The following is a 14047-nucleotide window of genomic DNA, read 5'->3' as shown; positions in this document are numbered from 1 at the left end:
TGGAGAGCAGGATATCAGTTTATACTACAAACATGGTGTTACTGATTCAACAAAGTTCTCTCCTAAGATCGAAACTGCTTACAGTGTTGAAGATTCTACTGAAAAGAAGACATCTCAGGGATCAAGCAGCAGCACAAGATTTTCATCTTTTGATCCTAACATCTCTGTAACAAAGAATGGTAGAAAACTTCAGTGTAACATTGTGTTAAGCCTTGAGAATGATCAAGACTACACTGAAGATATTGCAAAAAATCAAATGTCTTTGTTAGGGATGATTTTAGAATCTTATAGTTGTTTTGTTGCAGGAAAGATCGGAAATCCAATGCTCACAAAAGAGGATTACGATCAAATTGATGCTGAAGAAATGGAATTAATGGATATAAAATGGTGTATGGCGAGTGTGATGAGACGCGCTGAAAAGTTTAAACAAATTACCGGCCGTGATGATTTTCGTGATGCAAATGTTTCAGCTTTAGGTTTTGACAAATCTAAAGTTACATGTTTTCGTTGCAGGGAGAAGGGGCATTTCAAGAGGGAATGCAAAAACCGTGAAGCTACCGGTGCCCAGAATCCTTTCGGAAACAATGATTATCACAAGAAGGCCATTTATCATCAAATCACTCAACCAGCACAGCAGCATCAGGCACAAACAGCTCATGGAAGAGATGTGGTTGATAAAAAGGCTTGTGTTGTTAGTCAGGGAAAATATGATAATTTTACCTGGGAAAATTATCTTCCGAAAGAAAGCAAAGTGTGTGTAGCTGAACAAAATGACGAGAAGTTGGCTGAAGGATTTACTTGGGAGGATTTTTGTCCAGATCAAGACTTTGTGGCCAAAAATACTTCTCATGCTTTCTTTGCTAATGCTTATGATTTGAAATGTGCAGAAAGGTGCAGAAAAGTCATGGAAGCTGCAGAAGAGAGACGAAGAAAGCTCGAGGAGGAGGCTGAAGAGGAAGAGAGATTGAAGGAAGAAGCAAAAGCTGAGAAATTGAGAAGAGCTCGATTTTTAAATTCAAGCAAGACGGTCAAAGAGGTTCCTGAATTTGAGGTTAAAGTGGATGCTGAACCAATCATGGTCCAAGAAAAGTGTATGAACTGTGATTCGCTGATCAAGCAGAACAATGAATTGCTGCACAACATTCACAAGTTGAAAGAATCGTATGATACTATGAACAGAGAAATCAATAAATATACTGATTCTGATGGTGAACAAGCTGAAGCAATGAATACTTTGAAGATAGCTTATCTGAGACAGCTTGATACGGCAAATTATAACATAAAGAAATGTGCAGATCTCGAACTTGAGTTGGCAACACAAAAGATATAAACTGAGAAAGTTAAGAAATTATTAGACAGTTACTCATGTTCTACTTTTGTTGTTAACAGGATTTATCCAGTTGTGAAAGATTTGAAGACTTTTGAAGAAGTGAAGATATTTGAAGAAGAAAAAACCGTGACAAAAGATGAAGAAAAATTAAAGACTTCTGGTAAGAAACCGAGTGTATCTTATAACAGATGTCCGCCCCCAGTCGAAAATGGATATTCACCTCGAAATCCAAATTCAGAAAGAGTCAATCAAGCGATCAATTTGAAATGGGAGTCTGGGTCGTCGAATAACTTACCAGAAAGTATTGATGTCACATATACGTCATCAGACACTGATCATGAGTCAAAGTTGATAAAAAGTATGGTCGATCAAGTGTTAGACACAGATGACAATGAGGAATCAAAACTGAAGTCAAAACTCGAGTCAAAGTCTGGGTCCAGTGCGTCAAAGCCAACAGTTAAAAAGGACAAACGGGTTTATGATAAAGAGTTTTTACTTTCGAAATCTAATTTGAATGATGAATCAGTCAAAGTGGCATATACTTTGAAAGGTTCTGACAAATTATATTCAGACGAAAGTTTTCCAATAAGAAGTGTCAGAATTGAAATGATTCAAAAGGTTTTCAAAATGACAGAAATTAATATTTCTGAAATAAAAGATTTTAATCTTAATGGAAAATCTAAACAATACACTTCAAGAGATCAACAAAGAATCAACAAGAAAATGGGTTACAATTGTGGTTATAGTTTCCAAAAGAAACCAAACCATGATCGTAATTACAAAAAGAAAGGTCTTGGTTTTGCTCCACAGAAAAACTATAAAAATGAAAAAGTTTATAAACCAAAAACAATGTTTGTTGCAGGAAAAACTACAGAAGCTGAAAAAGAGAAATCATTCAGAAATCAGACAAATCAAGAATTCCTTGCTAAGAAGCAAGAGGGCATGAAGAAGAAAGAAGACCCGAAAAAGGTTGAAAAGAGATCTTGTTTTCAGTGTAAAGCTGTGGGTCATGTTGCGAAAGATTGTCCAAAGACATTTCGACCAAAACAAGAAGTCTCAAGAAAAATGAAAGAAAAAGTTGTTGAGAAGACTGAACTGTCAACCCGGAAGTTCACAGGCTTTGAGAATTCAACTTATGAGAAAGGAGAATGTTCAAAGAGTGCTTCCAAAAGAATAGACAATGCTACAAATCAGAAATGGGTTGTAAAAGGTTCAGGTAACAAGTCTGGTGATGAATCTGATTCCATAAAATCAGAGGAGCCACGTGTTGAGAAAAAGATTGAAAAGAAAGTCTCAAAAGTGGACGATGTGAATTTTCCGCCACTAAATGCTAAAAATTACAAATCTAAAATCGGAAAAGTTGACATTTCAAATCAGTTTTATTCTGACAAGAAGAAAATTGATGTTGAAAAAACTTTCAACGGAAATGTAAAACGCATCTTTGGAAAAATGGTCAGTGGTAAGGCCCAAAGCATTCAGGATTTTTATGCTTCCAAAGGATGGGTTTACAGGTCGGTTGAAAGAAACAATGAAAACGATGAGGTTACACCCAAGGAAGGTCAGGCTTGGGTAGATATATTTTTCAAAGAGTAAAAACCTGACTTGCCGGAGATCCCAAGATGGTATTGTGGATCATGAATCGGCATCTTTCTAAATCTGGTTGTGAAGTTGCAGGACTTGCCGGAACTCCCAGGTTTGTAAGCGAGGAGTAGGAATCGGCACCTTGAGAATTCAACCTAAATATGGTAATTGGTTGAAAAACAGGTTTGAAGAGCTTAAATTGCTAAACTTACTAGTGGTTGTATGTTTGTGATTGTTATTTTTGGTTCAGAACGAGAACCAGTTGATCTTACAAGTGGTTAAATCAGGGTCATTAAATTGGACTTGATTTAATTATCATTCAAGAATTTGGTAAACAAAGTGATGGTTTTGCCCCATTTTTACAAAAGGTAAAAGCAACTAAACTTATTTTCCGGAAAAACCATTCTGATTAAAACAAACTTAAGTGTTTTGAAATCATTATGGGAAAATAGTTTGTTGTGAGGGGGAGTTCTGATTGTTTAAGCCAAACGGATAGAGAATTGAGGTGTTTTGATATCAGTTGTCATGTTTTGTACAGTTTGTTTTTCAATTTTCTTTAGATGTATTTGAATTTTAGGGGGAGTAAGAATTTTTTTAGAAAATCCAAAAACATCAGAGATTTTGAAAACGACAAAAACATGATAAAAATCAAAAATGAGTTTTTGTTGCATAAAAGAGGAAATGATAGTACAACAGTGGACTATCACAGCACGCTAAAGAATTGTAAAGTCAAAATGTGATAAACAATCTTACTGCGGATGTGTCAGTAGATTTTCGCACATTTAGTAAATTGAAACGAGATATAAACCTAAATTTAACTTGCTTGATTTGTGGGTAACTATTCTTGGATATATGGGTAACCCCCGAAATCTTGTTTGAAAGGTCCCGTATTCTGAGATACTAGGTCTTTATACTCAGTGATATCTGGGGTATTATTCCGGGACTTCTGCTGTATGGATATACTGACCTAGTCCCCAAATAATACTTTCTGCAAAAAGCTTTGAAACATAAGCGCCGCCCTCAGCAAACTGATTAAACAATAAAATTGGTAATCTTTGCTGTTGTAAAAAAAGATCCTCTAAAGGGGACCCACCAAAAGTCGAAGCCGTCATCTCTCTGCGTATACGGAAGTATCGACCTGAGCTCTCACGGCCCTCGCACATTACCCCTTTACAGATATCATCTGTGGTATACTCACCTGTAAGACTGAATATTTGGGATCTGGATACGGGAGTATATTCAAGTGGAGTGATACACAATTAAGTTTAAGTCTCTAAAACATTAATATCGTATCTCAAATCGATTGAAATTTGTGTTGAAAATTTAAGTGGACAAACATACTGATAATCTAGGTAAATTGTTTAGAACTTATCATGTAATCAAGCTTAACGGTGTTCGTGATATGTTTCAAAACTGATATGATCCTCTTGCACAAACTCACAAAATATTGTTTGTAAATATTTTTTTTGCGCATTTACTTTCATTCAGAAAATCCAAAAAGATTTTTAGTGTGTTTTAGCATAAATTTTGAAAAATCAAAAAGATTTTCGACAACTGGTGTTGAGATGCTGAGTTTCGAAATTCAAAGTGCTAAACTTGAAGAACTGGTTTGGGAAGTGTTTGTGTGTAGATGGTAAAATTGTTTTGATTAACTAGTAATGTTCTTGAATGCAAAAATCATTATTGTTGATTGGTTCTATATAGTTTCTAAAATTGTTGAAAAGTTTATCTTTATAGAAACTTATGGTTGGGTAGAGATTGTGCAGGTGTTAAAGAGCCAGGTTTCGATCTAGAACCTGATGGGAGCCTGTTAAAGATCTCAGAACCAGTGAAAGATTAACTTCCAGACTACGATCCCAGCTGTGTGAGAGGGGGAGTCTGAAGACACCGAGTCAACATTCAAGAGAGAAGAGTTTGTTGATGATGAAGATAGAGAACGAGGATGCTTGAAATGACAAATATTTCAGAGGCAGATTGTCGACTGATGAAGCTTGTAGATTGCAGACTGGAATGAAGACATTGATGAAGACTCCGTCAACATCCGAGGGGGAGTTTGTTAGTGCACCTACGTCTGCTGACTACGTCTTTATTAAGTCTTGAAGATTGATTAGAACAAGAAATGACACGGAATCCTAGAATAGATGTTTTGTTCAGGATCGCTTATTTGTACCTAGACTAGGATCGCTCATGTGTCAGTATGATGTTCTGGATCGCCTATAAGGTAGTGAATAGGATCGCTTATATGGTCTTGATCTAGGATCGCTTATATGGACTGCCATATAAGCGACCCAAGATGCCTATATATACTAGGGGCGATCCAAACACATAGTAACGGTGTATTTCTTCTGGTGAGCCACGAAGTGCTGCCGAAGTGCTGTCAGAACTTGTATTTGTGTTTAATATCAATACAATAGCAATATTAGAGTGAATACGGCTTCAATTGCACCGGATTATTAGTTTCCGCCTCTTAATCTGGATGAGAGCTTCTCTGAACGACTCATTGGGTCAGCAAACGATCCTACAAGTGGTATCAGAGCTCAGGAGGAGGAGTTCTTGCCTTTGTATCTGCTATTCTTCTGATTTTCTACACTTTCTTTAGATGTAGAAAATCCAAAAACATCAGAAATTTTGAAAACGACAAAAACATGATAAAAATCAAAAATGAGTTTTTGTTGCATAAAAGAGGAAATGATAGTACATCAGTGGACTATCACAGCACGCTAAAGAATTGTAAAGTCAAAATGTGATAAACAATCTTACTGCGGATGTGTCAGTAGATTTTCGCACATTTAGTAAATTGAAACGAGATATAAACCTAAATTTAACTTGCTTGATTTGTGGGTAACTATTCTTGGATATATGGGTAACCCCCGAAATCTTGTTTGAAAGGTCCCGTATTCTGAGATACTAGGTCTTTATACTCAGTGATACCTGGGGTATTATTCCGGGACTTCTGCTGTATGGATATACTGACCTAGTCCCCAAATAATACTTTCTGCAAAAAGCTTTGAAACATAAGCGCCGCCCTCAGCAAACTGATTAAACAATAAAATTGGTAATCTTTGCTGTTGTAAAAAAAGATCCTCTAAAGGGGACCCACCAAAAGTCGAAGCCGTCATCTCTCTGCGTATACGGAAGTATCGACCTGAGCTCTCACGGCCCTCGCACATTACCCCTTTACAGATATCATCTGTGGTATACTCACCTGTAAGACTGAATATTTGGGATCTGGATACGGGAGTATATTCAAGTGGAGTGATACACAATTAAGTTTAAGTCTCTAAAACATTAATATCGTATCTCGAATCGATTGAAATTTGTGTTGAAAATTTAAGTGGACAAACATACTGATAATCTAGGTAAATTGTTTAGAACTTATCATGTAATCAAGCTTAACGGTGTTCGTGATATGTTTCAAAACTGATATGATCCTCTTGCACAAACTCACAAAATATTGTTTGTAAATATTTTTTTTTGCGCATTTACTTTCATTCAGAAAATCCAAAAAGATTTTTAGTGTGTTTTAGCATAAATTTTGAAAAATCAAAAAGATTTTCGACAACTGGTGTTGAGATGCTGAGTTTCGAAATTCAAAGTGCTAAACTTGAAAAACTGGTTTGGGAAGTGTTTGTGTGTAGATGGTAAAATTGTTTTGATTAACTAGTAATGTTCTTGAATGCAAAATCATTATTGTTGATTGGTTCTATATAGTTTCTAAAATTGTTGAAAAGTTTATCTTTATAGAAACTTATGGTTGGGTAGAGATTGTGCAGGTGTTAAAGAGCCAGGTTTCGATCTAGAACCTGATGGGAGCCTGTTAAAGATCTCAGAACCAGTGAAAGATTAACTTCCAGACTACGATCCCAGCTGTGTGAGAGGGGGAGTCTGAAGACACCGAGTCAACATTCAAGAGAGAAGAGTTTGTTGATGATGAAGATAGAGAACGAGGATGCTTGAAATGACAAATATTTCAGAGGCAGATTGTCGACTGATGAAGCTTGTAGATTGCAGACTGGAATGAAGACATTGATGAAGACTCCGTCAACATCCGAGGGGGAGTTTGTTAGTGCACCTACGTCTGCTGACTACGTCTTTATTAAGTCTTGAAGATTGATTAGAACAAGAAATGACACGGAATCCTAGAATAGATGTTTTGTTCAGGATCGCTTATTTGTACCTAGACTAGGATCGCTCATGTGTCAGTATGATGTTCTGGATCGCCTATAAGGTAGTGAATAGGATCGCTTATATGGTCTTGATCTAGGATCGCTTATATGGACTGCCATATAAGCGACCCAAGATGCCTATATATACTAGGGGCGATCCAAACACATAGTAACGGTGTATTTCTTCTGGTGAGCCACGAAGTGCTGCCGAAGTGCTGTCAGAACTTGTATTTGTGTTTAATATCAATACAATAGCAATATTAGAGTGAATACGGCTTCAATTGCACCGGATTATTAGTTTCCGCCTCTTAATCTGGATGAGAGCTTCTCTGAACGACTCATTGGGTCAGCAAACGATCCTACAAGTGGTATCAGAGCTCAGGAGGAGGAGTTCTTGCCTTTGTATCTGCTATTCTTCTGATTTTCTACACTTTCTTTAGATGTAGAAAATCCAAAAACATCAGAAATTTTGAAAACGACAAAAACATGATAAAAATCAAAAATGAGTTTTTGTTGCATAAAAGAGGAAATGATAGTACATCAGTGGACTATCACAGCACGCTAAAGAATTGTAAAGTCAAAATGTGATAAACAATCTTACTGCGGATGTGTCAGTAGATTTTCGCACATTTAGTAAATTGAAACGAGATATAAACCTAAATTTAACTTGCTTGATTTGTGGGTAACTATTCTTGGATATATGGGTAACCCCCGAAATCTTGTTTGAAAGGTCCCGTATTCTGAGATACTAGGTCTTTATACTCAGTGATACCTGGGGTATTATTCCGGGACTTCTGCTGTATGGATATACTGACCTAGTCCCCAAATAATACTTTCTGCAAAAAGCTTTGAAACATAAGCGCCGCCCTCAGCAAACTGATTAAACAATAAAATTGGTAATCTTTGCTGTTGTAAAAAAAGATCCTCTAAAGGGGACCCACCAAAAGTCGAAGCCGTCATCTCTCTGCGTATACGGAAGTATCGACCTGAGCTCTCACGGCCCTCGCACATTACCCCTTTACAGATATCATCTGTGGTATACTCACCTGTAAGACTGAATATTTGGGATCTGGATACGGGAGTATATTCAAGTGGAGTGATACACAATTAAGTTTAAGTCTCTAAAACATTAATATCGTATCTCGAATCGATTGAAATTTGTGTTGAAAATTTAAGTGGACAAACATACTGATAATCTAGGTAAATTGTTTAGAACTTATCATGTAATCAAGCTTAACGGTGTTCGTGATATGTTTCAAAACTGATATGATCCTCTTGCACAAACTCACAAAATATTGTTTGTAAATATTTTTTTTGCGCATTTACTTTCATTCAGAAAATCCAAAAAGATTTTTAGTGTGTTTTAGCATAAATTTTGAAAAATCAAAAAGATTTTCGACAACTGGTGTTGAGATGCTGAGTTTCGAAATTCAAAGTGCTAAACTTGAAAAACTGGTTTGGGAAGTGTTTGTGTGTAGATGGTAAAATTGTTTTGATTAACTAGTAATGTTCTTGAATGCAAAATCATTATTGTTGATTGGTTCTATATAGTTTCTAAAATTGTTGAAAAGTTTATCTTTATAGAAACTTATGGTTGGGTAGAGATTGTGCAGGTGTTAAAGAGCCAGGTTTCGATCTAGAACCTGATGGGAGCCTGTTAAAGATCTCAGAACCAGTGAAAGATTAACTTCCAGACTACGATCCCAGCTGTGTGAGAGGGGGAGTCTGAAGACACCGAGTCAACATTCAAGAGAGAAGAGTTTGTTGATGATGAAGATAGAGAACGAGGATGCTTGAAATGACAAATATTTCAGAGGCAGATTGTCGACTGATGAAGCTTGTAGATTGCAGACTGGAATGAAGACATTGATGAAGACTCCGTCAACATCTGAGGGGGAGTTTGTTAGTGCACCTACGTCTGCTGACTACGTCTTTATCAAGTCTTGAAGATTGATTAGAACAAGAAATGACACGGAATCCTAGAATAGATGTTTTGTTCAGGATCGCTTATTTGTACCTAGACTAGGATCGCTCATGTGTCAGTATGATGTTCTGGATCGCCTATAGGGTAGTGAATAGGATCGCTTATATGGTCTTGATCTAGGATCGCTTATATGGACTGCCATATAAGCGACCCAAGATGCCTATATATACTAGGGGCGATCCAAACACATAGTAACGGTGTATTTCTTCTGGTGAGCCACGAAGTGCTGCCGAAACATTGGGTCAGCAAACGATCCTACAGGCACTAAAGACTTCGTGGTATACTGCGACGCTTCACGACAAGGTTTGGGTTGCGTGCTTATGCAGCGTCAAAAAGTCATCGCTTACGCTTCAAGACAATTGAAGGTGCATGAAAGAAATTATACTACTCATGACCTAGAGCTAGGCGCAGTGGTGTTAGTGCATATGTCTATTGACTTCGTCTTGTATCGAGTCTTGTAATAGAAATGATAGATCTAGGACACTAGTACGAGGAAAATGGGAAATTGGCTAAAAAAGTCATTTCACACGAAATAGCCATTTCGTGCGAAATACCCATTTCATGCGAAATAGCAAGTGACCATTTCGTGCGAAACCAACTTGTGTCATTTCGTGCAAAATACGTCATTTCGTTTGAAATTGTCAGTTAGCATTTCAGATCATTGATAGTGTTGTCGGACATAGTAATAGAAGAAATCAGTGGTCCAATTAAATCCCATTAGGAACATCACGTGAACAATTGTAATCGGCCCAATTATCAACAGCCAGTATTAAATACAAATTTTGTGGCCCAATCAAATTGAATTGTGATTTAGTATTGTCGGACATAAATTCAGATTTGCATGTTGTAAGATTGCATGTGTCAGACCCGAAATTGATCCGATGCATGTGCTTTGACTTTGATTTAAGTGGCCCAATGCTTGCGTAGTAGTGTCAGGTCCATTTATTACAAAGTGTTGAGGTCCAAGTAGATGCAATCTAAAACACCCGTATTTGCGTCTAGAAGGAATGACATCCGAAAGACGCTAAAAACATAAACTTTTAAAATGTACAAATCTTTTACAACTTAAAAGGAAAAAAAAACACTAGTATCATTATCACGTGATTTTAACGAAATTTGGGCATGACCCGTCCGTAAGACGAATATATCCCTGTATTAACCATTAACAAACAAACAAATTTACGACCCGTTCAACTAGACACGACTAAGACCATACACCAAGTATTAGCAAGTGTAACTACTAACAATGTCATTCCAAAAACGGAAATTTGACCCAAAACATTAATATATAATAGCGGAAGCGCTTGATGTTCATAAAGTGTGCATATGCTCGCTCCAATTTGCCAAGTCGCCAACATTGAGGATTTACCTACATTTGACATAACAAATAGGTTAGTATTTCGCCACTAACAATTTTCGGTAATAACCCATTTATTTCTTTTTCGGATAAGCATCATTCAGTTACTTTACTAACCGTTAAACGGTTCCTTACATGCTTGTCTCAAATAGAGGCTAAGCATACTTTACTTAACATACCCGTTAGGAACGGATACTAGCATCATTACATCACCTTCATTCGATTTGTTCATAATGAACAATCATAGCCATTTCATTCTTACATCATACCCCGATCCGAGAAAAATGGATCGGGTAGGCTTTCGTCCATCGCATACATAACTTCCCATACCCGGTTCAACTAAAAGAACCGGATATGATGCATTATCTTTCATATCTTCTACATTCCTTACAATCCGTTATGACGGACCTTACTTATACTTTCGAAAAATCATAGAATTCAATTACCACAATTGAAGCATAACGACACAATTAGATTGAGATTATAATGCATATAATATCATAATAGAAATAGGGTGTACACTAACGTACCTCGGTCTTGATTTCCTTCTTGCTTTGTGCGACTCGAACTCTCCTCCTTTATCCCTATACATTAACATGTTTACATTAAAATCTTTTCATTCCATTCTTACTTGTCACTACTACTTTTGGGATAAAGCATCATAACTCATTATAAGTGTTATGTACATACTTAAGACATGATTATCATATATGTGATTCAAGTCAAAAGTGCAGAATTTCTAGTTGAGGCATTTTATCGAACACTTGGCGTACGTACTACTAACAATGCATCATGTACAAGTGTTCAATTCATAATCCTACTAGTTCTTATCATAATTCAACAAAAATCATAATTTCACATAGTATTCATCCTTTTAACAGCCTATTTATCAACGATAAAATTCAAGCATGTTTCCATCACAACATTCTAACAATTGCTACTCCTACACATTAATCATTCATCATAATCATTTCACACAAATGGGGTTTTTCCTACTTAAAACACTAAGATGAGTAATCTCAACATAATCCTTGTTCTGTAGTGATAATCTAACTAAAAATCATTCAATTTCTCATTTAACTTCAAGATTGGGTAAAACCCACTTTCTTCATAATCACCAAATCTCAAATTCGACTTACCGTTTGTTAAGAAAGGTTAGATGGTCGAGAATTGAGCTTCATGCATCAACTAAACCTTGAAATCCCTTATTAATTGCTGGATTTTTGATCAACTAGGGTTTACCCCCTTTTTTCCCTTCTGGTCGTCGAACTCCAACACACCCAGATGTGTGTTTTTGAGTTTTTATTATTACTATAACTCATCTTTCCATTTTACCACATTCAGCCCCCTTGTAATTTGTAATGGTTTATTTTTAGACATTTCCCATTCTTTTTCACAAGTTTAGTCCCTCTAATTACTTAGATTGTTTATTTGTCAAATAACCTTCCTTCTAATCAAGTTACTAACATAAATACTTAACTAGGTCAAATATAACAAGACTAGATATTTTAGGTAACATAAATGATTTGCATATTTTGGGGTGTTACAAGTCTACCCCCCTTAAAGGAGGTTTCATCCCCGAAACCTTTCTCATCCCAATTAGACCACTTCTACTCTTACTTTTTCATCTATTCATTCACGATGCTTAATACAACATAGACACATTCGGGATCTTGGCAAGAGTTTCATTCATGCATAAACGTATTTGTACGCATTGTCCCTCCATTCTTAAATCAAGTAAATTACTTTCATAATCACATATATGTCAGAATCTGATCCAGAGCTCTTATTAGTGTCGTTTTCACTTTATAATGCTAGTTCCCAGCATACATCATCACTAGCGGTTCGTTCATTGAAATTTATTCCCAATGTATACTATTGGTCGTACAAGCTTATGCTTACGGCTTGTTTCTACCTTTCTAAATAAGCGTAACATATTCATACATTTACTAATATAAATAAATCGATTTATTTCATTCCGCACACGAATCATGCACTATATAATTTATTATTGTAATCATGAGCAACCCCATTATCCCATTACTAACGTTCTTCTAATTTCTTTCTTGTTCACATGAGGGCTTAGCATAACATTATACGTATTCTATAAACATTTAATGACTTAGTGGTACTAATACAAAACTACCCACTTCCTAATTACCTTTTCATACTTAATACGAGTATAAGGCATCATTCTATGGTTACTACCGTCACTTGAACTAATTACAAATTTGAGTTTAGCCTCAAATTTAATCCTTCGCACACTTTATTATTAGCTTCTTGCATGAACTACTTATGATAAGAACTGGGTATGATGTGTACGAGCACCATACGAGCGTTTAACGAGTTCAGTTCAAACTTTCACTTAAGGCCTTTAGATCTCCCTCTCAATGACATTCATACCTTCTCACGCTGACCATTACAGGTCGATTATTGTATACCATACCATAATTATTCTACCATTCATTTTGTTCACTTTTACAAATAAATCTACGGATTCTTAATCATTAATCAAGAACTAAACATTTTACTAACCTGGCCTTTAGTGCATAAGTCAGTTATCCGTGTGCCGGGTCGATCCGCTTCTTTATATGTACCTTCTGTACCAGAATTGGTCTCATTCATTCATGAAATATGCTCCCACTGGTGAGCATCCTTCCACTAGCTTCATTACTATCATCTCACTAAGAATTCCATCATATTTATCTATAAATAAATAGTTAGTACGTAACCTTTTATAATCGCGTCCTACAGGGTGTTTGTTCGCCTATTGCCTCTTTCACAATTTTCTTATATACATGCTAAAACATATAATGCATTCCATTTCTTACATACTATCCTTTCATTTTATTGTCTATTTCGTCAACTTTCGCAGTTTGAACTCTCAAGATCAGACTAACACCCCCTTACCTATTGTGGTCGCATCGAGGTACATGTTCGTACCTTATACTTGCATAATTGCGAGGACTTCATTTATTTCATTTGACCTTTCAGAAGTCTAATTATAAGCATATTCTCACATATGGGTATCAGTTATCCTATCCTGACACACCATTCTCTAGTCGAGCCCTATGCTCCTATTAAAAATATAATCTTTTTATACCTACCTGACGCGGGTCAGAACCCTTGACTCGTCATTCATACTTTGCGACGGTTAATACTTTCCAAACTGTGACAATGCACGCCCATACATTATGCTCACCTATAAGTAATAAACTTGACAAATCGAACATTAAATACCGGGTTCAAATGGCGATCACCATTTGACCCGTATGACTCATTTGAGTCTCGTTTTTAGTTTCTATTCTTATTCGTTTAATCCGTCTTCCTTTACGGATTCAAACTTTTAATTCATTACCTTTCATTCTTACTGGTTGACCCGTGCTTGCTTAGGGTTTCAACCTTTCATTCCTTACATGGTCGAATCCATTTCTCAGATTCAAACATTTGCCTCCGTACCTTCCTTTCTTCTGCCGTATCATTTACCATGTCATTTCTTACGAAACGTTTTCATTTTAATCTTCTACATTCAACTTCGAGTGTTGGGTCCTATCACTTAATTCCATGTCCTATTTCATGTAGCGCGTCTCGATGCGACACTTTACATCCTATTTCTAGCGGTGTTCCCA

The 14047-nt window shown here is 36.4% G+C and overlaps 1 long non-coding RNA gene across 1 annotated transcript; it reads right to left on the bottom strand.

Moving 5' to 3' along the window:
• Window positions 1-10138: 10138 nt before the first annotated feature.
• On the bottom strand, window positions 10139-11626 carry LOC110871198. Its single transcript, XR_002553551.1, has 3 exons — window positions 11558-11626; window positions 10949-11002; window positions 10139-10430 (listed from the first exon to the last, which is right to left on the bottom strand). It is a non-coding gene; the product is annotated as an uncharacterized LOC110871198 (long non-coding RNA).
• Between the last annotated feature and the right edge of the window lie 2421 nt (window positions 11627-14047).

Source organism: Helianthus annuus, chromosome 8 (assembly GCF_002127325.2).
Source record: "Helianthus annuus cultivar XRQ/B chromosome 8, HanXRQr2.0-SUNRISE, whole genome shotgun sequence".
NCBI lineage: Eukaryota > Viridiplantae > Streptophyta > Magnoliopsida > Asterales > Asteraceae > Helianthus > Helianthus annuus.
The sequence above is the reverse complement of the archived record's forward strand: the minus strand, read 5'-3'. Positions and strand labels throughout refer to the sequence as shown.